The 24,390-nt window shown below is 40.4% G+C and overlaps 1 protein-coding gene across 6 annotated transcripts in view; it reads right to left on the reverse strand.

Annotated features, from left to right (window-relative positions):
* The window catches only part of CADPS (calcium dependent secretion activator), a 1,086,201-nt gene that overhangs the window by 794,268 nt on the left and 267,543 nt on the right, over positions 1-24,390 (reverse strand). The window lies entirely within an intron of this gene.

Raw genomic sequence — 24,390 nt, forward strand, 5'->3', positions numbered from 1 at the left:
GGTATATATGGTATATATTGCAGCAATTTTGAAAAGCCCGCATACATATGTACAGTGCATTTACACATGTAAAAACCCAGTTTTAAGCATATACTTTTGAAAATACAATTTTTACCTACAGTAATGACTTTGAAATTCATCCTCAGGGAGGGTAATTTTATAACAGCCAGCATAGCAATAACGTTTGCGTATCCATTGAAAATACACAGGTTAGTTTTAAAATGAGTGCACGTGTGCCATACAGACACATATCACGACACGAGCAGAGATATGCTTGAATTTTAAATCATGCATGAATTTGCGCACATATGATTTAAAATATGCCTACCACGCATAAGTATGCTCCTAATTTTAAGAGGTCACTCGAGCAAACCTATTTCATATATAGGACTTTGCCAACTTTAACACCGCATGTAAGCGGATTTTAAAACATGCTCACGTGATGGACATTCCCAGTTTTTCAAATTAGTCCATCGGTTTGCCCAGTCAATCTCAAAGTCATCCAGACCCCTTTGGTTTGTTATCCTGTACACCCCCCAGTTGACCTGGACCCCTCACCTTGTCGGGCAAGCCCAGAAATGCGAGATCTGCAGACTTGCTCCTCCTCAGGAGCAGCAGTAAAGTTAAGCTGCTAACAAGCCACCACGCGCTGCAGCTTCCAGTTTTAAAATATGGAGGTACGCACATAACAGTTGACTCTCCCCCAGAATGCCAATGCAGCATCCCAACTCCATCCCTTTTTTGTTAATCACACATGCATATATACATGCGCAATTTCTAGCTTTTAAAATATGCATCGCTCACACGCAGCCCACATATTTGCATATATGGTCTTTTTAGTACGAGCAAAGCTTAAACGAGCAAAGCTTAAACGTTTATCGAATATTTTCAAAGCTAATTTACACATCTACGTAAGTCCCCTTTCCTTAGTTAATTGGCTGAATATGCACACACAGAGCCTGATTTTAAAAAGCATCTACATGCTTAAAATTAGGATTTACGTGTGTAAATTCACTTTACCCGTTTAAGTGGACTTTTGAAAATTGCTACAATATATGCAATTGAATTGTCTATAGGACGTTAACGTGTAAGTGCACTTTGCACGAGTAAATGGCTTTTTAAAATGTCTACAATAGACTAAGAAATTGCCATGCTGGGTCAGACCAAGGGTCCATCAAGCCCAGCATCCTGTTTCCAACAAAGGCCAAAACCAGGCCACAAGAACCTGGCAATTACCCAAACACTAAGAAGAACCCATGCTACCGATGCATTTAATAGCCGTGGCTATTCCCTAAGTATAATTGATTAATAGCCATTAATGGACTTCTCCTCCAAGAACTTATCCAAACCTTTTTTGAACCCAGCTACACTAACTGCACTAACCACATCCTCTGGCAACAAATTCCAGAGCTTTATTGTGCGTTGAGTGAAAAAGAATTTTCTCCGATTAGTCTTAAATGTGCTACTTGCTAACTTCATGGAATGTCCCCTAGTCCTTCTATTATTCGAAAGTGTAAATAACCGAGTCACATCTACTTGTTCAAGACCTCTTATGATCTTAAAGACCTCTATCATATCGCCCCTCAGCCGTCTCTTCTCCAAGCTGAACAGCCCTAACCTCTTCAGCCTTTCCTCATAGGGGAGTTGTTCCATCCCCTTTATCATTTTGGTTGCCCTTCTCTGTACCTTCTCCATCGCAACTATATCTTTTTTGAGATGCGGCAACCAGAATTGTACACAGTATTCAAGGTGCGGTCTCACCATGGAGCGATACAGAGGCATTATGACATTTTCCGTTGTATTAACCATTCCCTTCCTAATAATTCCTAACATTCTATTTGCTTTTTTGACTGCTGCAGCACACTGAGCCGACGATTTTAAAGTATTATCCACTATGATGCCTAGATCTTTTTCCTGGGTGGTAGCTCCTAATATGGAACCTAACATCGTGTAACTATAGCAAGGGTTATTTTTCCCTATATGCAACACCTTGCACTTATCCACATTAAATTTCATCTGCCATTTGGATGCCCAATCTTCCAGTCTTGCAAAGTCCTCCTGTAATGTATCACAGTCTGCTTGTGATTTAACTACTCTGAATAATTTTGTATCATCCGCAAATTTGATAACCTCACTCGTCGTATTCCTTTCCACATCATTTATATATATATTGAAAAGCACCGGTCCAAGTACAGATCCCTGAGGCACTCCACTGTTTACCCTTTTCCACTGAGAAAATTGACCATTTAATCCTACTCTCTGTTTCCTGTCTTTTAACCAGTTTGTAATCCACGAAAGGACATCGCCTCCTATCCCATGACTTTTTAATTTTCGTAGACTGTTACATTTGCATGTATAAATCCTTTTAAAACTTCCATATTATCCTGTACAAAGTTACACCAGATCCGAGCAAGGTATCTTATGGCATACTTTTTTAAATAAAAACGTATGTATGTAAGTTTCAGCTCCGCCCTCTCCAGAATGCCCCTCTTCATTGCGTATACAATTAAGCATGAAACCAAGTTACACAGGCACTTTTGCATATACTGACCTCAACTGATTTTCAAAACACTACTTACACACATAAAACAGGCTTTGAAAATCAAGCCCTTAATGGGTGATATATTAATTTGTTTACACATGCTCTAAAATATCACCCTTTATAATAAATATGCAAAATTAGCATGTGCAGTACTCTGAAAAGTATAGCATGCATGAACTGAATCTCAAAATCCCCCATATTAACCAGATCTTTCACTTTAGGCCGGTTAGTATGTAGGATTTCATTCCCCCGGACCCTCAAGGCAGATTGTCATCCTTCCCAATACAAGAATCAAGGGGTCTCTATGCCCTGACATCCTCTCCCCCATGTAATGTTTGGCTGGCTGCAGGACAGCCTCGTGACCAGCTGCAGTCACTCCTGAAGCCAGCACAGCATGGATTCCTCCATCTTGCCTCCTCAGGCATGCGAGTGCAGTGTGCTCTGAACAATAAAGACCCTGCAGCGGGAAACAGCATTGGCACCGGCAGATAACTTCACCATAGGCTGGGGAATTAAATCCCAGCCATGCTTCCAGCTGGCACCTCAGCAACAGGTCTGCTCCTGCAGTGTGTATTGCTTTGTTGTCTCAGTACCTTGCCTTGTTTGAATCGGCTAAATATATCAATAAATTTTTACATACCTTCAGCAGAGTGCATTTGTACGTGTTCTAGTTGGCAAGGAGAGCGGGAGGTGCCGGGAAAACCAAACATTTAAAGAGCAAGAAAATGGTGCCAAAATTACCAACCCCAAGCGTAGCGTGCCTTTATGTTAGCAAATTCGAAGATGATCATATTTATCCATCTAGGTGGTCTCAGTTCATATTTTCCTGGCACAGGTACATAGATGACATCTTTATGGTTTGGACTGGCACAGATATTCAATTTTATGTTTTTTTGGACTGGTTAAATCATTGTAATGAACATCTGCAGTTCAATCATATAATCGACAGTACAAATGTCTCATTTTTGGATGTTTCTGTTTCATTAATCAATGATGTTTTTCATACATCAATTTTCCGAAAGGACACTGACAGAAATACCCTGCTTAATTTTGACAGTCATCACCCTCCAGCTTTAAAGAAAAATATTCCAGTAGGTCAATTGTTGAGACTGAGAAGGCTCTGCTCTTTATGAGCAGACTTTATCTGTGAAGCTAAGCAGATGATGTTGAGGTTTGGAGTGAGAGGGTACCCTCGACGGATACTTCACAGAGCCTTTAAATGTGCATTATATGCACATAGAGACTATTTATTTTTACCACAAACACGCACATCTGAGAATTGTGTTAATTGCATTTTACCATATTCTACTCTTTGTTAAAAGGTTACATCTATAATTCGTCAATATTGGCCAATATTATTGCCCAATGAAATATTTAATGTTCCTATTCGATTTGCATTTTGCAGGGGACGGAATTTAAAAGATATCATGGTACATTCACATTTAGATAACACTTTACAACTTACAACTCAGGTCACTGGCCATGGTCCATGTGGACATTGTTCGGTTTGTCCCCTGACATTATCTTTAACTACATTCACACATCCCACTTCTGGTGTACAGTATAAAGTCAATTTTAGTTCATCGTGCCAGTCCCAAGGTGTCATCTATGTGATCCTGTGCCCTTGCCCTAAATTGTACGTTGGTCAAACCTCACGTTCAGTTAAGACATGGATCATCGAACACCGTTCTAACATTAGAAATAATCGTGAGACGACCCCGTTGGTTTCTCACTGGCTTTTATTAAAACACGACATTAATGACTTGAGATTTTTCATTATTGATATTTTGCCCACACCTGCCAGAGGTGGAAATTTCTCAGAAATTTTGTTCGGCGCGAACAGAAATGGATATTTAGGCTTGACAGTCGCATTCCTCAGGGTCTCAATACAGAGATTGAATGGTGGTTCTTTCTATGATGTCATACAGATTCTTGGATTTGTTATCTGTGTCCTCTGCACTACCGTGCATGTAAGAACCAGACCCTTAAGGTTGGTTTCACTTAAATCTCTAATAAATTAACTTTGTGCCCCCATTGGATAACATTGGCGCCATTTTCTTGCTCTTTAAATGTTTGGCTTTGCCGGCACCTCCCGCTCTCCTTGCCAACTAGAACACGTACAAATGCACTCTGCTGAAGGTATGTAAAAATGTATTGATATATTTAGCCGATTCAAAAAGTTCTAATATTCAATTTGGTACGAATGTCAGCTAACAATTTTGAGAGTTAGATGGTAAAATTAAAAAACGCGATTTAGTGCCGTCCTTTAACTCAATTCGAAATGTGATTCTTCAGTTCATTTTTATTTTTATTTTGATAAATGTACATTAAATTTCATTTATACGGGGCATCAGATGGTTGTTATCTCTACTGGTTCATATTTCAATTCCCTTCACAAAACTTTGCTGTCCGGTATCTGGGTTGCCTATTTTAATCGGTCAAGGTATATTGGTATCACATTCAGGGGTTTCATTACTCTGGGAGATTTAGTTAACGTGCCAAAAAAATATAAAAAAATTACATCAATAAGCTAAACATATTCACAAGCCAAAGGATATTAATATGTTACCATATTTAGAATTGGGTTTTAATCATTATGTAATTTTTCATATTTTATTTTATTATTCATTGATATAAATGGATTATGATTTGCGATTATGATAAAATTTATAATTTACAAATGAAAAAGATTTTTTGCACAATAAGTATAAATATGCTACTATGTAGGATTTAGTTTAAATTCCCTTAATCGAAGTGAAATTGTTTATGTACATAATATGATTCTGAATGGTTGGATATACAAAGCCAATAATTTCAGTTCTTTTACAGAATGATGTCTATTACAAAATAGTTTCCATATTATTTATTATCATTTTGAATTTAAGATATTTATCTGGCTTGTATATATGTTATATGTTCCTAAATCTATTTGGATCCTTTACAATGAGTCCTCCCCTGTCAAAAAATCTTTTCTTTTATTTTAGTTAAAGAATTCCACTGTAAAATTACGTCCCTCCCGATGCAGCCACGTGTGGCGAAACACGGGTCCGTGTCGGGGGACCCTGTCTAAATATTCTGTCTTTGTGAAGCAATGGAGTTGCTGTCATTAAAAATTTGAAATATTTCAACATTAAAGTTGTTACTGGGACTCATTATAAAATTACATGAAAAAATTGAGCCATGGTACGGTTGACGGCCAGTAGGCTGCGAGGCCAAACTCGACGGTAATCGATGGAAAACGGGTAAAAAACTTACCGGAGTACCGCGGCTTGAAAAAGTTGAAGGAGGGTCCCCTGTGGGGTAAATTAAATTGTAGTAATTCCGTGAGGAAAATTCCTGTCGAGAATCTCTGCAGAGCTCCTTAACCGCGTGGCTACTGCTGCGCAGAAAAAAGAAGACTGAAGGGGGGGCCCTGCTGGCTGCAGGGTTAGTGCCATGCTGGGCATGCCCAGTAGGAGCCAGTCAAAGTTCTGGAAACTTTGACAGAAGTGTTCCGTGATTGGGCTCCATCCTGTGATGTCACCCATATGTGAGGACTACCATCCTGCTTGTCCTGTGAGAAAAAACCCTACAATTTTAAAGTTTTAAAGAAAAGTTCACGCCCACCCCCCCAGGCTTGTAAACCCCATCCCCAGGATCCAAACCTCCCAGCATCTTCCCCAATCCGTGAGTTTAAAAGGGCAGGGACAATCTGCAGTTGCTCTTGAGCCCTTCCCCCCCCCCCCCCCCCCCCCCCCCCCGTGCTGTATTTTAAAATGGCGCTGGACAGACCTGAGGCTTGTAATATTTTCAAGCAGAGCACCTGTGGGGCAGGAAAACTGGGAACTGCTCCTCCTCTTTTACACTCATGGATTGAGTAAGATTCATGAGGGAAGCAACCAAAGGCCTGTGGGGATTGCAGCAAGCATTGGAGAGCTTTTTTTATTTTGGCAGCGTGGGCTTTTCAGCAGTGGGGAAGGGGAAGGAAGACAAGGCTAGCTGCTATTTGAAAACAGAATGAAATGAAAAACAAAGCAATTTTGAAACAAAGTAGGAAATGTCCTTGATTTCCTATTTTCTTTCAAACGAAAGCATATTCCTAATGTCCTGGATCCTTATACATAGAGCAATTGCTTTCTTCTATGTCTGACCAGCATTTCACAACATAGGTCAGAGAATTAAGAAGGAAAGTTAGTGCCAGAAATGGAACAGGTTACAAGCTTTCAGTTTTTTGAATTCTGAACATAAGAGTTCTGTTCTTTAAGCAATATAGTATGTCCATTCTGTAGTCATATTCAATTAAACAATGGATCTTTTTCAGTGCATGCACTGGTTGTCAGGGATACAACAGAGACAATCAAGATCAAAACCTCTGAGAATGTTCTGTTCCAGTAACTTTATGTTTGATACTTAATAAGAGACATCATGGCAGACAAACTGCAAGACTTATCTTATAAACATATGATGGGTCCAACCAAATAGTCTGTTATTAGATTTATTTAAAACCTGGCACAGTTAAAGTCTCTCTATATTAATTCAGTTTTACTGAAGTCAGTAATCAGGCACAGAAGTTTAATGATAAAGCCATAGTGATTGCTCTAGTCCAAAGCATTAAAATACAGCAGGTTTATTTTTTAAGCCAGGGAGTGTTCATATCTGTCATAATTTCCATTTCTTTTTCTCTAGAAGCCACTCACTAGGAACAGGATACCTGAGTAAGTTGTACAGAATAAGCTAACCTATTTCTGATGCTACAGCATACACTAAGGGCCGGATTTTATAAATGTGCGCGAACGCGTACTTTTGTTCGCGCACCAGGCGCGAACAAAGAGTACCCGGGATTTTAATAGATACGCGCGTAGCCACGCGTATCCATTAAAATCCGGGGTCGGTGCGCAGCCTGCCTCCGTTCCCTTCCCCTACCTAACCCACTCCCCCCCCCCCCCCACCCTTTGTCGGCAAAGTTACGCCTGCTGAAAGCAGGAGTAAATTTGCGCGTGCTGGCCGGCAGCCCCGCTCCGTGTTCCGGTCGTGGGGGCTTGTCTGGAAGCCGCGGCCACGCCCCTGGAACACCCCCGGGCCGAAACCACGCCTGCATCGCCGCCCCCAAAACACTGCGTCACGCACGACCCGCCCCCAAAATGCCGCGTCACTCCGGGCACGCCCCCGACATGCCCATTTTGGATAATGCCTATGTGTTAAGCAAGTTAATGCACCATATTTGCGCGCACCGATTCCCTAAGAGAAACGTTAACGCACATGTATGTGACCAAAACTTAAAAAAACATTTTACATGATCTACTCACCTGCTCTCCCTCTAGACCCTAAGTCACAATTTCTATTCTTCCCCTGCTGTCTGATCCCCCCAGTTTCCCTTCTTCACCTGATCTTGCCCCCCATTCCCTCCAAAAAAAGAATCCCATCCTTGCTATCTTGCAGGCTCCTCCTACTGCAATCACAATGCCTTTTTCACCTTCCGGCCCCAGCCCAGCTATTTGAACTATGGAGCTCTGTTTCTATAGAACCTCATTTGGTTCAAACATCAACTGTTTGAACTGCACAATCAAACTGCTGCTGTCTGAATCCTTCAAGGATACATCGATATTAGTTTACAACCATGGGGCTGGAAAAGAAAAGAAGTGTTGTGCCTGTAGTAGGAGCAATTGGATTCCGTTAGAGGTACCAGCCAGCAGCCAAGGCTGGGAAGGGAGAGCACCTGATCCTCTTGCAACATCAGAACCCGTGGCAGATCAATCAATCATGTAATGGGCCGGCAGTGCCATTGAGCTGTGGCACTTATGGCCGAGGCCATATTGATCATAGGCTAGTTACGGCTCTGAAGAATCCATTGCTTTACTGTAAAATGATCAAAATATAGAACGACTCTTATGGATGAAAAGCTAGCTACCAAGGAAAAATTTCATTGTAGTAACTATAAACATGAAATAATATGCTATAATATTTTATGCTACATTGTCCATACAGTAATAAGAATACTTTTACTATGCCATGATTCATAGAGATATGCTGTCATTTTGAAAAGGACATTAAGACATCAGTGATATTGTTATATCATTTTCTGTCATTTCCCATCTAAAATGCCATAAAAAAAAAAGTAATGAAATTTTCTTTTCTGATTAAGTAATTTTAGCATGTGCCAAAACATTTTAGCATGCACTAATAGAAAAGTATGCACACTGTAAACATATAGGGCATGCAAAAACTAAAAGAATGAAAGAAATGCTTGTGGTAACTTGGCCAATAGCAGCTTGGAAACAACCAGAGAAATAAGAAGGCAGGATCTGGCTGTTCCTTAGGTGCAGTTTACAGTGGAAAAAACAAAATCAAAACAATCAATACAACCAAACTTAACTTCAAGTAACACAGTCCTTAAACGTAACAGGTCTTGGCATAAGGTGGGTCTCTGCTCCTCGGGGCTCCCTGCTCCTCGGGGCTTCTTAACCCTTCTAGGCCCTAAGTTCTTATACTCTGGTGAAGGGTTCCTCCCTTCACCCAGGATTCCCTGTGAGTCTGGATCTTAAGGAGGACCAGGCGAAAGAGCTGTGACCAGTCTCTTAAGGTAGTCTGAGGGAATTTCCTATAGACTCCCTCACATATCCTCCCCCTCAGCTCAGCTTTGTTGTGATGAGCACCTGCCTGTACCGGTATAGCTCTTTAGATAGGAAATCTGCATTGGTGTTTTCCCTGCCTGCCCCATGTCATATTTTATAGTTGAAGGGCTGTAGGGCCGGGAGCAATCTCATTACCCTTGCATTGGATTCCTTGTTTCTACTCATCCCTAGGAGCAGTTGTGGTCTGTAATGAGTGTGAGCTGCCATCCCAGCAGGTAATAGTGCAAGGTCTCTAAGGACCACTTGACTGCCAAGGCTTCCTTTTCAACTGTTGAGTAAAACCTCTCCTGTGGCATCAGCTTCCAGCTAATGTAAGCACAGGATGTTCTTGGACATCCTTCTCCAGCCTTCTTTTGAGGCATCGGTCTGCAACTGTAAATAAAGGGTTTGATGAAATCTAGTCTTATCAGGACCTGTTCAGAGCATATCACTTCTTTCAGAGCCAGGAAAGCCTTCACTGCTTCAGCTGACCACTGGACCTTCTCTGGTGCTTTCTTCACCAACAGCCTTGTGAGAGGCTCCACCTTCTCTAAGTAATTGGGGATAAACTTTCTTTAGTAGCTCATAAGGTCTAGGAATGCTCTCATTTTCATTTTTATTTGTGGGACTAGCACCCGAGTGATCACCTCAATCTTCCAGGTCTGCGGGTGAACCTTGTCCTTTCCCATGGAATAGCCAAGATATTGGACTTCTTGCCCTCCGAACAAGCACTTCTTAGGGCTAGCCATTAGTCCTGCTTTCTTTAGACTGGTTAGCATGGTCTAGACTTGGCTTAGATATGTCTGGGCTGTAAACCACGATGTCATCCAAGTAGACAGCTGTGAAGCCTTGATGTGAGAAGAACAGGCAATCAACCAAACATTCAAACACTGTGGGGGCACTATGGAATCCAAACAGGAGGAAAGTAAACTAGAAAAGTCCCCCTAACAATGATAACGCAGACTTCTCCTTCACTGCTGGCATGAGAAGTACCTGCCAATAGCCTTTTGTAAGGTCCAGGGTAGAGATGAACTAGGCTGATTCCAGATGCTCAATCAGTTCATCCACTCATGGTATCAGGTACAAGTTTTGAGACCTCATTTATCTTTTTAAAATCAATGCAGAACCTTGTGCTCCCATTTGGCTTCAGCAGCACAGGTGAGGACCAATCACTGTTAGACTCCTCTATAACCCCGAGCCAGAGCATCTCTTTCACTTCAGTTTCAATGATCATGCTTGGCCTCGGGAATCCAAAAGAGTCCTTGCTGCACAACAGTTCTGTGAGGCATAATGATGCCATGCTACACCAGGTGGGTATGACTTGGAAAGTCAAAAAGATTTTCTTATTTTGCTCTACCAGCTGCTTTAAGTCAGCCATCTGTGCAGTGGACAGCTGCTCTCTGAAAGGAACCTGGGCTTGATCCACTTCAGCTCCAATCTCTGGACCAAATTCTCTTTCTTGCAAATCCAGAAACTGTCCAATGCCGAGTATAATATACACACATAATTAAAATACAATTCTCAACCATAAATACATAAAAAACAATAAAATATTGCAATCATGATCAGTACATATATCAAACATCAAAATAATGCTGCTATTAATTGTGATCCTGAACAAGATAGGCTTGTAAGAACTATCCTCGAGATACTTATCTAGGATCTACTGAATTATCTAGATTTTAGATGTTATTTAGGAAGTCATTTCCCTGTTTTTATTTATATGTTTATAACCACTTTAGTTAGTAAATCATGATGACCACATTAATGGAAAAACAAGAAGGCAAGCTATAAAAAAATTAAGCCCAGAAAACACTGATTTTACAAGCCCACATGTGAGATAATTTGATGCAAAGGAAATGACCCAATGAATGCTTTGCTGCAGAAGCATCTGATTTTGTATCCAATAAAAAAGGGAGACTGATATTTAGCTATTGTATGAGAGTCTATAGGGCTTATTTGTTTTAATTATAAAATAACTTGGTAGTCTCAGTTTCATTAATTTCATTAGTTTTACCAGAGATAGAAAACAGGGTCTGGGACCAGAAATGTGCCAGTTGCATATGGTTCAACTGACAGAAAGGAACAAATGTAGCCCTATAACTAAACTTGCACACATTTTCTAAATTATAGATTATGCTTTATCGCTTTTTTGTTTGCCGGAAGAGATCGACTCGAGCAATGAAATAAATACAAGGTTAAACAGTCCAAGGCCAGTGTGTTCTTTGAAGTTCTATTAAATTGGGTGTATGCTGTATATTCTACAACCATGCCTCCTGACTCATAGGCTCATATGTAAGATATGATCTGGCGTGGGTGGTTCCTAGATGCTAGCAAAAGACCATGGTCACTAATATTCATGTAGTAATGCTCAACAAGCCTTATTGGAAATTAGTTAGATTTGCTGATTCATATATGTATGTTATCCCTTTTATGTCTTCATAGTAAGAAAATACAAGGCTTCTGCAGGTCTTATTTTACAGTTGTTTAAATTAAAAGAATGGTTAAAATATTCACAATTATAAATAGCAATAAAAATTAAGAGACCAGTATTCCATTTGTTAAATAAAATCGATACAAACTTTTCATAAAGAAGAAACGGTATCAGAAACAAGAAGGGTGCTGTCAGGTTAATTCCTGTCTCTTGCCCACAACGGACTTCAAAACAGGATTCAGACACAAGCACTGGCTGTAAAATCAACTATCTTTTACTTCATGCTATCTTTTAAACAACCATTCCCAATGCTACTAAATAACACTTTCACCACAGTACTGCCAATATTGTTAGTAATAAACAGTTACTTACCTCTTTCTAAATATTCACAGAACAGCTGTAGAAATTAAGGGGTAGACTTTAAAAGGTCCAAGTCCACGCACTTCCCGCCATGCACACGTGGACAAACTGATTTTATAACATGCACGTGCCAACGCGCGCATGTTATAAAATCCCATGGCCATGCACATGTGCAGGCAGTGCATGCAGGGGGCTCAATTTTATAAGATTACGCGCGGCGACGCAATTGGGCCTCCCCGAGTTCCCTCCCAGTCTGCTCCAATTAAGGAGCGCACTGGAAGGGAACATCCCTACCCCCCCACCCTATACTTCCTCCCTCTTCCCCTCTCCTCCCCACACCCTAAACCCGTTCTACTTTCCTTTTTTTCTGTTTCTTTGCTTACTACTCCATTGGAGCAGATGCAACTTGCATGCTCCGGCCAACTGCTGGTGTGTGCTTCCTTGGCCGCTGTACCGGCCGCCTCCAGCCCCACCCCTTCCCACCCCCTGGATTGCCCCCTTTTCAGGCCCCGGCACTTTATTTACGCACATGGCCGGGCCTGTTTGAAAATTCTCCCGGCGCGTGTAAGGCCCGGCCACGCATGCAAACCCCAGGATTTACACGCGCAGGCATTTAAAAATCTACCCATAAGTGCTTTAAAATTGATTTCTATAAAAAATTAGATCTTAAAATATTTTAGTTATAAAATGAAACTAGAAAGCTTCTAAACCATGGCACAGTTTTTTTTTTGACTTCCAGACAATGGAACAACTGTGAAACAGTAGGGTACTTAAAAATACAGTGAATATTCTTCACCTTCTTGTGTGAAAAAACATGGTATGGGATGCCTTGAAGTAGATAGTCTGAGTATATAAATACTTTGAAGTCCTAGCTTTAGGTGCATCCAGCTAAAATGGTGGTAAGCCCAAAGTCGTCATAAATATCTGCATCAAAAAGCCTTTAAGGTGAATTTTAAAAGCCCGGTGTGCGCATCGATTGGGGGATGTGCACACAAGTCAGGCTGGCATACTCTAACCAAATTTTAAAAGCTGCACCGATCCGCGTGTATCTCGTGCTATGCGCATGTCTCAAAATTCTTCAAAAAGGGGTGTGGGCGTGGCATGGGCAGGGCATGGGCATTTTGGTGTGTGGCCAAGAGATGTGGGTGTAAGTACTTATGTGCCTGGGCGCGCGCCCAAGTCCAGTGACGCGCTAAGTTTACTTCTGCTATGGAGGAGGTGTAAGTTAAAAAAAAATAAAAGCTAGCCATAACTGAGGTGATTTAAGGGTCTAGGGTAACTGGGAAGCGTGAGGTCTATTAAACTAGAGGGGTTTGGAGGACCAGCCATTAACTAGGAGAACTGGTGGACTATCTGGTGAACCTGGCAATGGCGTGGGAGTGCACCCCTTTAAAAGTCTCCCAATTTACCCGACAGAAGTAGGATTTACGCGCCTGTGCACATGTGAATGCGGACAGGATATTTTATAACAAGTGTGCATATACGCGCGTAAGGTATAAAATGGCCATGGATCAGCGCGCTCACCGACACACATTTGCCAAAGAGTGCCCACGCGCCAGTTTGAAAGTTACCACCCTTGAGTAAAGAAATCCCTCAAAAACGTAAAGAAAATTAAAATAACTCATTTTGATTCCAATCTTGGGCTCTTCATCATCATCCTGAAGAAGATTCCATGAGGGGAATGAAAATGCTGGTTTTCATTTTCCAGACCATTTTTGTACATTTGTTTCTATTTTACAGAGTATCAAGCTTAATTTTAATGCAACCGTTCACACATTTTCCTCATTTAGACTTTTAATTATGATTACTATTTCTGTTTTACTGTAGGTAACAGTACATAATTGGTGTACCAATACCTAGAATTACTACATTGATTTAATTAGAAAGTTTTATCAAATAAAGCTATAATAATCTCACTGCAACAAAATTAAATCACTGTTTTCTAAAAATCCTTTCGCATGACATCATTCTCTTCTGTTCTGCCATAATCTCCTCAGCTGAGCTCCATCATATCATTCTCCATAAAAGAAATCTCTTTCATTAAAAACACATCTACCTTCAACATAAATAAAAATTCTGAAACAAAATATTAGTTATTCATAATGACGGTAACTTTGAAACAGCTGCGCGGATGTAAGTGTATGCATGTATGCCAGCTCGCGCCAAAGGACATGGCCATATTATAACATATGCACATAAATGCACGCATAGTACAAAATAGGCTGTAGGTGCTTGCATGTGTGCACAACTTAATATTTGGACATGTGCATGTACATGCAAATCCTGCCTCTACCGCGTAAATGGATGGATTTAAGTAGAAAAGCACATTGATGCGATTACCAGTTTCCCCAGTTCATTCCCAGTTTGCCCAGATAAAGGATAGAACTTCCTAGCAACCCTAATTAATTAGCCTCCCTTTTACCCTGTTAGCCCCTACCCTTAAACCCCGGTGACTAGTTTAGGTTTTTGTTTTAGGACTTGCACGCCATCCATAGCAGAAGCTAAATAGGGGATCCCGGTGTGTGCTTCTGTGCGTATTTATGCGTTGGTTTTAAGTCATAAATCCTAGAAGACCCATGCCCCTCTCAGACCACGCAGATGCCCCCCCCCCCACACACACACACTTTCTGCAAAATATTTTGTACGTGTACCAGGAGATATGCGCATACGTGGGTCCCTTTTCAAATCTGCAATGCGTACGCCAGCCCGACTTCTGCGCAAATCTCCCAGCTCTGGCGCACTCCGGGCTTTTAAAATTCACCCAATGATAACTTTGAAACCAGAGCGCGCATGCATTGGCCCGTGCCTAGGGATGCAGCTATTTTATAACTTGTGCATGTATATGCGCGCATGTTATACAATAGCCTGGCCGCATGCACGTCTACACCAAATTTTAAATAGGTGCACACATGGGCACGCAAATTTTAAAAGAGGCGTGTGCCGTCATTCCCAGTTTTACCAGTTTGTCCCCAGTTTGCCCAGTTAAGAGATAGGTCCTCCAGCCCCACTGGTTTCATAGTCTTCACCCTCCCCTGTTTGCCCTGAACTTTCAAACCCTGCGGATCTGCCTAGTTTTCTTTCATTCTTAACGTGCACGTCATCCATAGCAGAAGTAAAATTACATTGGCAGGGGGCCTCGGCATGCCGGATCACATAAGTGCTAATGCACACATCTCTGGTTCATGCCCTGAAGTGCCCATGCCCCACTCCTTTCTAAAACGTTTGCAGATGGGCGAGCTGCATGAGAAATGTGCATATCTTGGCAGCTTTTAAAATCTACTTGGAGTGCGCAAGCCCATCACACATCACATGCTGGGCTTTTAAAATTCATCTTAATGCTAGTCTAAAATTATTTATGTAAAGTTTACTGGATTCCAAATTACCATATTGCAAATGACAAATATTTGAATCCATTATTTGTCCATGTTCCTTCCATTATTTTAAACTGCAGTTGTTTCTGAAGGAAAATATTCAGGGTTGACAGAGAAAATAAACTGAGTTCAAATACTATACAGTAGTCTTCAGAAAATATAGGAGTAGATATTTAGAAATATCTGGTTACATTAGCTGGGTAAAGCTTAGCTGGCTAACATACAAGGGATATTCAGCTAATTTTCGCTGATTAATCCACTGCAGGGGGGGGGGGAGGTTTACAGCGAAAATGTTTTTATTGCACATGTCGTTAGGGGAGAGCGAGAGAGAGAACACCTCTGTAGAGACCAATATGTCACTTTACTATATATATATTACTGGCACATTTAACTCTGTGTGGGTTTTGGGAGTGGGGTTGGTTTGGGGGAGAAATTTTACATGCACAGTAAAGTTGACATCACTGAAGAATTTCTGCTGTTTGAATTGATGAAAGGTAGAAGAGAAGTTGATTTGTACAATGCACTGCTACCCAGCTTGTAAATATAGTTATTTCTGGCATTAAAACCTGCATTGCTGTGCGTTTCTCTATTGCATTGACATTAGGAGCCGCTCATTATCATTAACTCCACCCAAACTCCTCCCGCTTGCATAGCAAATATCACATTTGCATACTAATGCGCTATTTAACGCGTGTGTTATGATGCTAGCATTAAGGCCCTAATGCTAAATGATAAATGATCCTGTGACTCTGAATATCAGCCTCATACTGTCTTCCCATTTGAATCAGCTTCAATATGTACTATTTTATTTTAGAAGCCCCTGACAGCAAAATGAAGTCAATGAAAGCTATAGCCTCATACTGTACTGTGTATACACTTTATCTTCCCCACTTTCAATTCTAATCTTTATAATCTAGAGATGTGTCTTGGATGGCCTAATTGGTTTCGGGCTTCGTTATTGGGGAACCGCGGGAAATTTCGTATTTCCTGCAGTTTTGGGGGGGGGGGTTTCGGCGCTAACCCAGAAAAACGAAATTTTGGGAAAATATCCTTCCTTTTTCAGGGTGGCCAAAGCAGGATGAATTAGACAATTTCATTGAATTTGTCTAATTCATCCTAGACGAATGCATATCCCTATTATTATCATTTATTTATCTCACGCTTGTCCAGCGGAAGAGTTGAAAGCATGCTACAATAGAAGTTTTGTTTACAATAGGTATAGAGGACAACAGCAAATTGACAATCAGACAAGTATGGCTACAAAAGAGGTAATAAAGTATACAGGAGAAAAGTACATTTGAGGACTAGGTTTTGGTCATCCAAGTTGGGGAAATCAAGATTCTGGCTGTAGTCCAAAGGCTGCTACAAACAGCCATGTTTTCAATTTTTACCTAAAGGTGAGGAGGACTGGCACAAGCCTAGTGTCTAGAGGTAAGTACCAATCCAGGGAAGATTCTCTTTCTAGTATTTGTGAGCCACACTTCCTTGGGAGTTTGTACCATTAGATGGTCTTGGGGTAATGAGTGTAGTGGATATGGGAGAGTGTGTATAAGGTAAGCCAGTTTTTGAGGTAGAATTGTGTTAGCCTTTGAGTTCCTGGAAAGCCAGGACTGGGATTTGAAATACAGTGCGATAGGGTGTCAGGATATTAGGAGCAGCATGATCCATTTGACTTTACTGATATTTAGCATAGCTTGTGCTGCTGAGTTTTGTATAAAGTGCAGGTGATGGTTTAGTATTTTGGCAGTCCAATGCAGATGGAGTTGCAGTAGTCTAGACAGGACATTATACAGGCCTGAACTATTGTGGCAAAGGCTGGGTCATCAAAGAACATGTAAACATATGGCAGTTGGATTGCAAACTGGTTAAAAGACAGGAAACAGACAGTAGGATTAAATGGTCAGTTTTCACAGTGGAAAAAGGTAAACAGTGGAGTGCCTCAGGGATCTGTACTTAGACCGGTGTTTTTTAATATATTTATAAATGATCTGGAAAGAGGTACGATGAGTGAGGTGATCAAATTTATGGATGACACTAAATTATGCAGAGTAGTTAAATCTCAAGCGGATTGTGATGAATTGCAGGAGGATCTTGTGAGACTGGAATATTGGGCTTCCAAATGGCAGATGAAATTTAATGTGGATAAGTGCAAGGTGATGCATATAGGGAAAAATAACCCTTGTTGTAATTACACAATGTTAGCTTCTATCTTAGGAGTTACCACCCAGGAAAGAGATCTAGGCGTCACAGTGGATAATACACCGAAATCATCAGCTCAGTGTGCTGTGGCGATCAAAAAAGCAAATAGAATGAAAGCACCATAAGTGCCTAGAAGTGGCAAAATCCTAAATCTATCCCTGCTCCTAGTCTCACAAGGTCCTTCCACAATCCACTGCTTACTTAACAACTTTGAAAAATTTGGTGTCAACTGTAAATTCGATCACCTCTCATTCACTTTTCCAGATATAGTTATTTATGAACATGTTATGCACAGGTCCCAGTAGTGATCCCTATGGTACTTCACTAATGACCTTTCTCCATTTGAAAAACTGAGCAATTACTCTTATCCTCTGTTGATAGCTTTTTCACCAGTTACTAATCCACAATAGAACACTGTCTCCTATCCTATGACCTCCCAATTTCCTGAAGCATCTCTTATGAGGGTCATTGTCAAATCCAAATAAACTATATCAACTGTGTATGTACATCTTCAAAAAATTCTAAGATTGGTAAGGCAAGACTTTCCCTTGTTATAACCATGTTCACTCTTCCCCATTAAGCCATGTCTATCTATATGGCAAGTGATTTTGTTTTTAAGAATGGCTTCTACCATTTTACCTGGCACCAATGTCAGGGTTATTGGTCTATGGTTTTCCAGATCACTCCTGGAGCCCTTTTTAAATATTGGTGTCACATTGGCCACCTTCCAGTCTTCAGAAATTGTAGCTGTTTTAAATGAAAGGTTAAAGACTACTAGTAACAGATTAGAGATTTCATGCTTTAGTTATTTTATAATTTTGGGGTGAATGTCATCCAGTCCTGGTGATTTGTTATTCTCTAGTTTGTCAATCTGATCTATTATGTCCTCCACTGACACAGATGTTTTAGTTGCTCATAATCTCCACCATTAAATATTGTTTCAGATGTGGGTATGATTGCAACATCATTCTCTGTAAAGACTGAAGCAAAGGATTCATTCAGTTTTCTACTACTTCTTTGTCTTCTCTGACCATCCCTTTTGCCCCTTTGTCATCTAGCAGCCCAACTGATCCCACGCAGGCTTTTTGTTTCGAATAAACTTGAAAAAGATTTTGTTATTAGTATTTGCCTCACTGACAAGCTTTTTCTCAGTCTTCTTTTGGTTTGCTAACTACTGTCTTACATCTAACTTGCCAGTGCTTATGCTCTTGCCTATTTTCTTGATTTGGGTCTGCTTTCCATTTTTTGAATTATGTTCTTTTAGCTTTAACTGTCTCCTTTACCTCACCATCAAACCACGCTGGTAGTTGTTTGATCTTCCTTCAACCTTTTCTAATGCAAAGACTATATTTTATCTGGGCTTTCAAAATGGTATTTTTTAAACAATGTCCATTCCTCATGCAAAGATTTAACCCTTTCAATTGCTCTAGTTTTTTTCCAACTAATTTCCTCATTCTATCATAACCTCCCTTTCTAAAGTTTTATGCTACTGCAGTAGCTCCATCCATTGGTGAGACCTCACCTGGAGAACTAGGTTCAGTTCTGGAGTCCATATCTAAAAAAAAGATAGTGACAAGATAGAGGTGGTTCAGAGAAGGGCAATCAAAATGCTGTGGGGTCAGTATCAGAAGACTTATGAGGAGAGACTGAAGAATCTAAATATGTATACCCTAGAAGAGAGGAGGTGCAGGGGAGATATGATACAGACCCACAGATACCTGAAAGGTTTTAATGATATACAAACTTCAAACCTTTTCTGAACAACCAAGGGTCCTGACTTTTATGGTCTGGGGAATTAATAAGCATGGGGTAACCTGTACAGAGCAGCAGTTACTACCCTTACAGAAGGGATTACTACCCTTAACCAAGAAGCCTTGATGCTTTTGACGCAACTGCAATATCGTTCTCTGCTTTGCCAATGGAGGGGGCAGAGGGGGAGAGGAAATGGGTTCAGCTTGGTTAGTTATTGATGATGTACATTCTTCTTCTTACCAATTACTATGTTTTTACCGTTATTTTTATTTTTTACATATTTTATTAATTCTATGTATTATTTTTATTGTATTGTAAACTGTTGTGACGGCTAGTTCCAAACCGGTATAAAAAAGCCTAATAAATAAATAAATAAAGATGACAACCAACAAGAGCCCTGACTTTTACGGTCTGGAGTATTGACATGCCGACATAAGGGAAAAAGCACAGGACTGCTTCTATGGCCAAGTCCTTATGCAAACCACGACAAGCAGCAACATCTGAATTTTCAAGATGGCTCATCACCCAGTAAAAATGTTGCTAGCAGTACATTTTTTATCATAAGGCTTGGGGATAAATGCATGGAGTGACAGTTGCTACCCTTAAGAGAAACATGGGGGTAGCCTGTAATGGTGCAGCAGATACAACCATAAGAAGCTTGCTGGGCAGACAGGATGGACCATTTGGTCTTTTTCTGCTGTCAAATTTGATTGCATTAAAATTTCTGTTGCTTATTGGCCCCAGCACAATAACCTCTTATCCCAAGTCATGAATTCCACTGAGAACTAGATTTAAAGTAGCTGCCTCTCTCATTAGTACTAGACCCAGCTGTTCCATGAAGCAGTTATTTATGGCATCTAGAAACTCAACCTCTCTAGCATGTCCCAATGAGATAGTGACCCAATAAATACTGGGGTAATTGAAATCTTCCATTATTACTGTGTTAGCAAATTTATTGGCTTTTTACATTTCAGCTAGCATTTCACAATCTGTTTCTTCATTTTGGCCAGATGGCCGTTAATATACACTCACTGTTATATTTTTACCCATCCATAAGGATTCCACAGTGTATTTTGTTTCCTGCTGAATTTTTATCATGTTTGATTTTCTACCATCTTTAACATATACTGCCATCCCTCCACCAATTTGTTCTACAATATCATGCCAATATAATTTATATCCTGGTATGGCATTCCATTAGTTATACTCCTTTTACCATGACTCTGGAATGCCTTTAATGTCTATATCCTTATTACATGCCACACACTCTAACTCACCAATCTTACTTTTCAGATTTCAGGTATTCACATACAGACATTTTAAAGTATATTTTTTATTTGTACTTTCATTTCTCTTTGTATTCACAACCTCCTTGTTTGAAAATTATAGAGGCAGTCTAGAGTCATTCACATCTAGGTGCTCTTTGTCTACATCTATCTGGCCTACTTCAATCTTAACAACATCTTTACTGGGATATTCTAACTTCCCTGCAAGTATCTTTGGAAGAAATAATCCATCCTAATCATGTGCTTCTTAGCAGCTGTCAGCTTTCCCCATGGTCTAGTTTAAAAGCTGTTCTATTTCCTGAGTATCTCCTGGATTAAACTTTGTCCCATGGAGTATTGCCACATGACTTTGGTGTGTAAGTGGGGTCCTGGTTATATTCCACTTGAGATGTCAATAAACCATTATTGAGACACCATTACTGAGCGAACATCACTACAAGAGCCTCCAACCTGAAATGACTATTTCTATAAAGTGTAGTAAAACTAAGAATGCTGCTGACATACAGTATGTCTCCCTCCCCACTTCCAAATCCTTTCCATATTTATTAGCAAATCTTAAACCTGCTAGAACTAAATGATATGTTTAGATTGATAAGCTATAATGTCTTTTATTTTCATATATAGCAAACAGAGAGAAGAAACTGAAATATACAGTATTTCTAAATTCACATAAAATTGTCTATTGTACAATTTATGTTTTGTTCTTGTAAAAGTAGTGATAGGCACATGCATATCATCTTTATAAGCATGATCATGTGTCTGGTGTTTTACAGCAGCTTCACTGCCTGCCTGCTTCTACTCAAATTCAGTTAAAACTACTGTAAATGATAAACAAGTTACTTTAATGGAATCAACCTTATTATTTGGCAAGTCTTTTAAATGTTTTTCTCCTATGAGGGTTCTTCATTCTTCTCAGAAGGGTTCACTGGAAACGCTTTTCCATCTGAAGCTGGAGTTGACAAAGCAATCTACTTTTGTTTATCAGACTCCTTTTCTGTGGAAGTTATTGCCATTGATTGTTCATGAAGAGTCTAATTATGCCACAATTCGGAAACTGGTTAAAGCATGCCTTTTTAGTCAATCTTTTTAACATTCTTTTTAAAAATTATTTTCCTGTACTGTTTTATGTAAGGGGCGGATTTTAAAAGCCCTGCTCGCGCACCAGTGCGCCTATGTTCCATAGGCCTACCGGCGCGTGCAGAGCCCCGGGACTCGCGTAAGTCCCGGGGTTTTTCGAGGGGGGTGTGTTGGGGGCGTGTCAGGGGGCGTGTCGGATTGGTGTGGCGTTTTGGGGGCGGGATGCGGCGTTTTGGGGGCGGGCCCAGGGGCGTGGTTTCGGCCCGGGGTGGTCCGGGGGCGTGGCTGCGCCCTCCGGAATCGCCCCAGGTCGCGTCTTGGCGCGCTAGCGGCCCGCTGGCGCGCGGGGATTTACTTCTCCCTCCGGGAGGCGTAAATCCCCCGACAAAGGTGGGGGGGGGGGGGGTCTAGATAGGGCCGGGGGGTGGGTTAGATAGAGGAAGGGAGGGGAAGGTGAGGGGAGGGCGAAAGCGAGTTCCCTCCGAGGCTGCTATGATTTCGGAGCGGCCTTGGAGGGAACGGCGGCAGGCTGCGTGGCTCGGCACGCGCCGGCTACATGAAATCGGCAGCCTTGCGCGCGCCGATCCAGGATTTTAGCGGATACGCGCGGCTACGCACGTATCTACTAAAATCCAGCGTACTTTTGTTGGCGCCTGATGCGCCAACAAAAGTACGCGAAGGCGCGCTTTTTTAAAATCTACCCCTATGTGTTTTATTATTTTTATTTTGATATTATTTTATTAATGATGTATTATTGTAAATCATTTTGATGTTGGTTGGTATATCAAGCGTTGTAATAAACTAAACTATGGTAAACTGTCTTGCTGCACTAGGACTATCTTATATTGAGAACTTTTACATATCACACAGTATCCCTTTGGATACATCAGCAACAAAGGGTTAATTGAAAACAGGCTCCATTGCTGTTCATTAGTGCACAGAAAGAAAACTAATACATCTGTAAGTCACTCAACCTTTATGCTCAGGGACAGCAAGGAAAATCATATTTCATAACTAAGATCTCCGGGATAATGTGATGCCAGTGCACTGCTGGCCTGGATTTTTTTTCCAAGATTGACTCTTTGATTTATAAACTGCATTACTGGAGTTACAGTACATTGAGATGACTAATGGAACTGAGACTATGAAAATTTATCAAACTAAGAAAGTACATGTAGTATTAAGCCCACATCTGAGGGTACTAAAAACTAGATTTTTCAGAAGTAGAGACTTTATAAGAAAGTTTACAGCTTTGGGTAGCCATACAATTGGAACTGATGTGACTGACTATACAATTTCAGTAACACATAAGGAATATTTCTTTCTTTTGATATCATCTCTCAGTATGTAGGACCTCCTGGGGAAACAAATTATCCTACCAACAGACTGCATTCTAAAAGCATGTCAGAAAGAGCCCACTTTTGGAATCCTGGTTCTTCAGCAAATGACAGCCCCAACTTTGAACTGCCCTCTAGCTTTATTACAACATGGCCTGCTCTTAAACTTTGTAATTCAACATGGAGAGCTTGTCTCGAGTGAAGAGCAACTGCACCAGAGTTCTGGTCATTCAATATTCACTGCCTGCAAAAAATTCCACACTGAAACTGAGGAAGCTGGTCACTTTTACATTAAAAAGGTTTGTCTTTTTGTGAAGGACACTAAGATCTGCAACAAAATTCACACCCCTGAAGGAGAGAATAAGAAGCAATCTAAGAAAAATCAAAGACTGGAGAATCTAAATGTGTATGCCCTGAAGGAGAGGAGAGACAGAGGAGACATGATGCAGGCTTTTAAATATCTGAAAGGTGAAATGCTACACAAGAATCAAACCTTTTCTAATGGAAAGGAAGTCGTATGACCAGGAGTTTTGATCTGAAATTCTAAGGGGGTTGACTCAGGAACAACATATGGAAATATTTATTCATGGAAAGGATGGTAGTTGCATGGAAGGCACTCCTGGAAAAGGTTGTAAAAACAAGAATGATAATGGAATTCAAAAGCACATGGGATAAACATGGAAGATCCTTAATGGCTAGAGGATGGAATTGAAAAAAAAAGGTAACCTTTGTTAATTTTAGGTGTAAGATTTCTATATGGGAATAACCTGCAAGGTGTAGCCGTTACTACCCTAAACAACTTGCTGGACAGACTAGATGAACCACTGGGTCGTTATCTACCATCATATTCTATGTTACTATGCTAAGCACAGCCATACCACTTTTTTCCAATCCAACATTACTGATGCAGCCTTCGTAACCAAACATGTTTTGCTATTTATCTATTTATTTATTTATTTATTTATTTAAACCATTTATAACCCATCATTTCCTATATAATAATCTAGGACGGTCACAATTTAAACATACATATAAAATATAATATAATCAATAATTAAAAACATTCTGACATAAAGTTTTCAATTGTTTTCTGAATGCCTTGATATCTTATTCTTTCCTTAATACAGTTGGACATAGCAAATACATAGAAACCATCAAATACCATTGGGGAATACCAAGTTTATATATATATATTTATTTATTTATTTATTTATTTTTATCATATCAGTTCCCAACCAATGATCCCTCTAATTTTTGTAAAATCCAATGGCTGCATGCTAGATTTTAAAATCTGTGTGCACATGTGTGGGTGGCCCACAACTCGTGCTCGCAGGGAGAGATTTTGTAACCTACATGTGTTAATGTTGTAACCTACGTGTGGATATTCCCTTTGCCCAGTTCCATCCCAGTCTGCTCCAATTAAGGAGCAGACTGGGATGGTA

Source organism: Rhinatrema bivittatum, chromosome 4, assembly GCF_901001135.1.
Source record: "Rhinatrema bivittatum chromosome 4, aRhiBiv1.1, whole genome shotgun sequence".
Lineage (NCBI taxonomy): Eukaryota > Metazoa > Chordata > Amphibia > Gymnophiona > Rhinatrematidae > Rhinatrema > Rhinatrema bivittatum.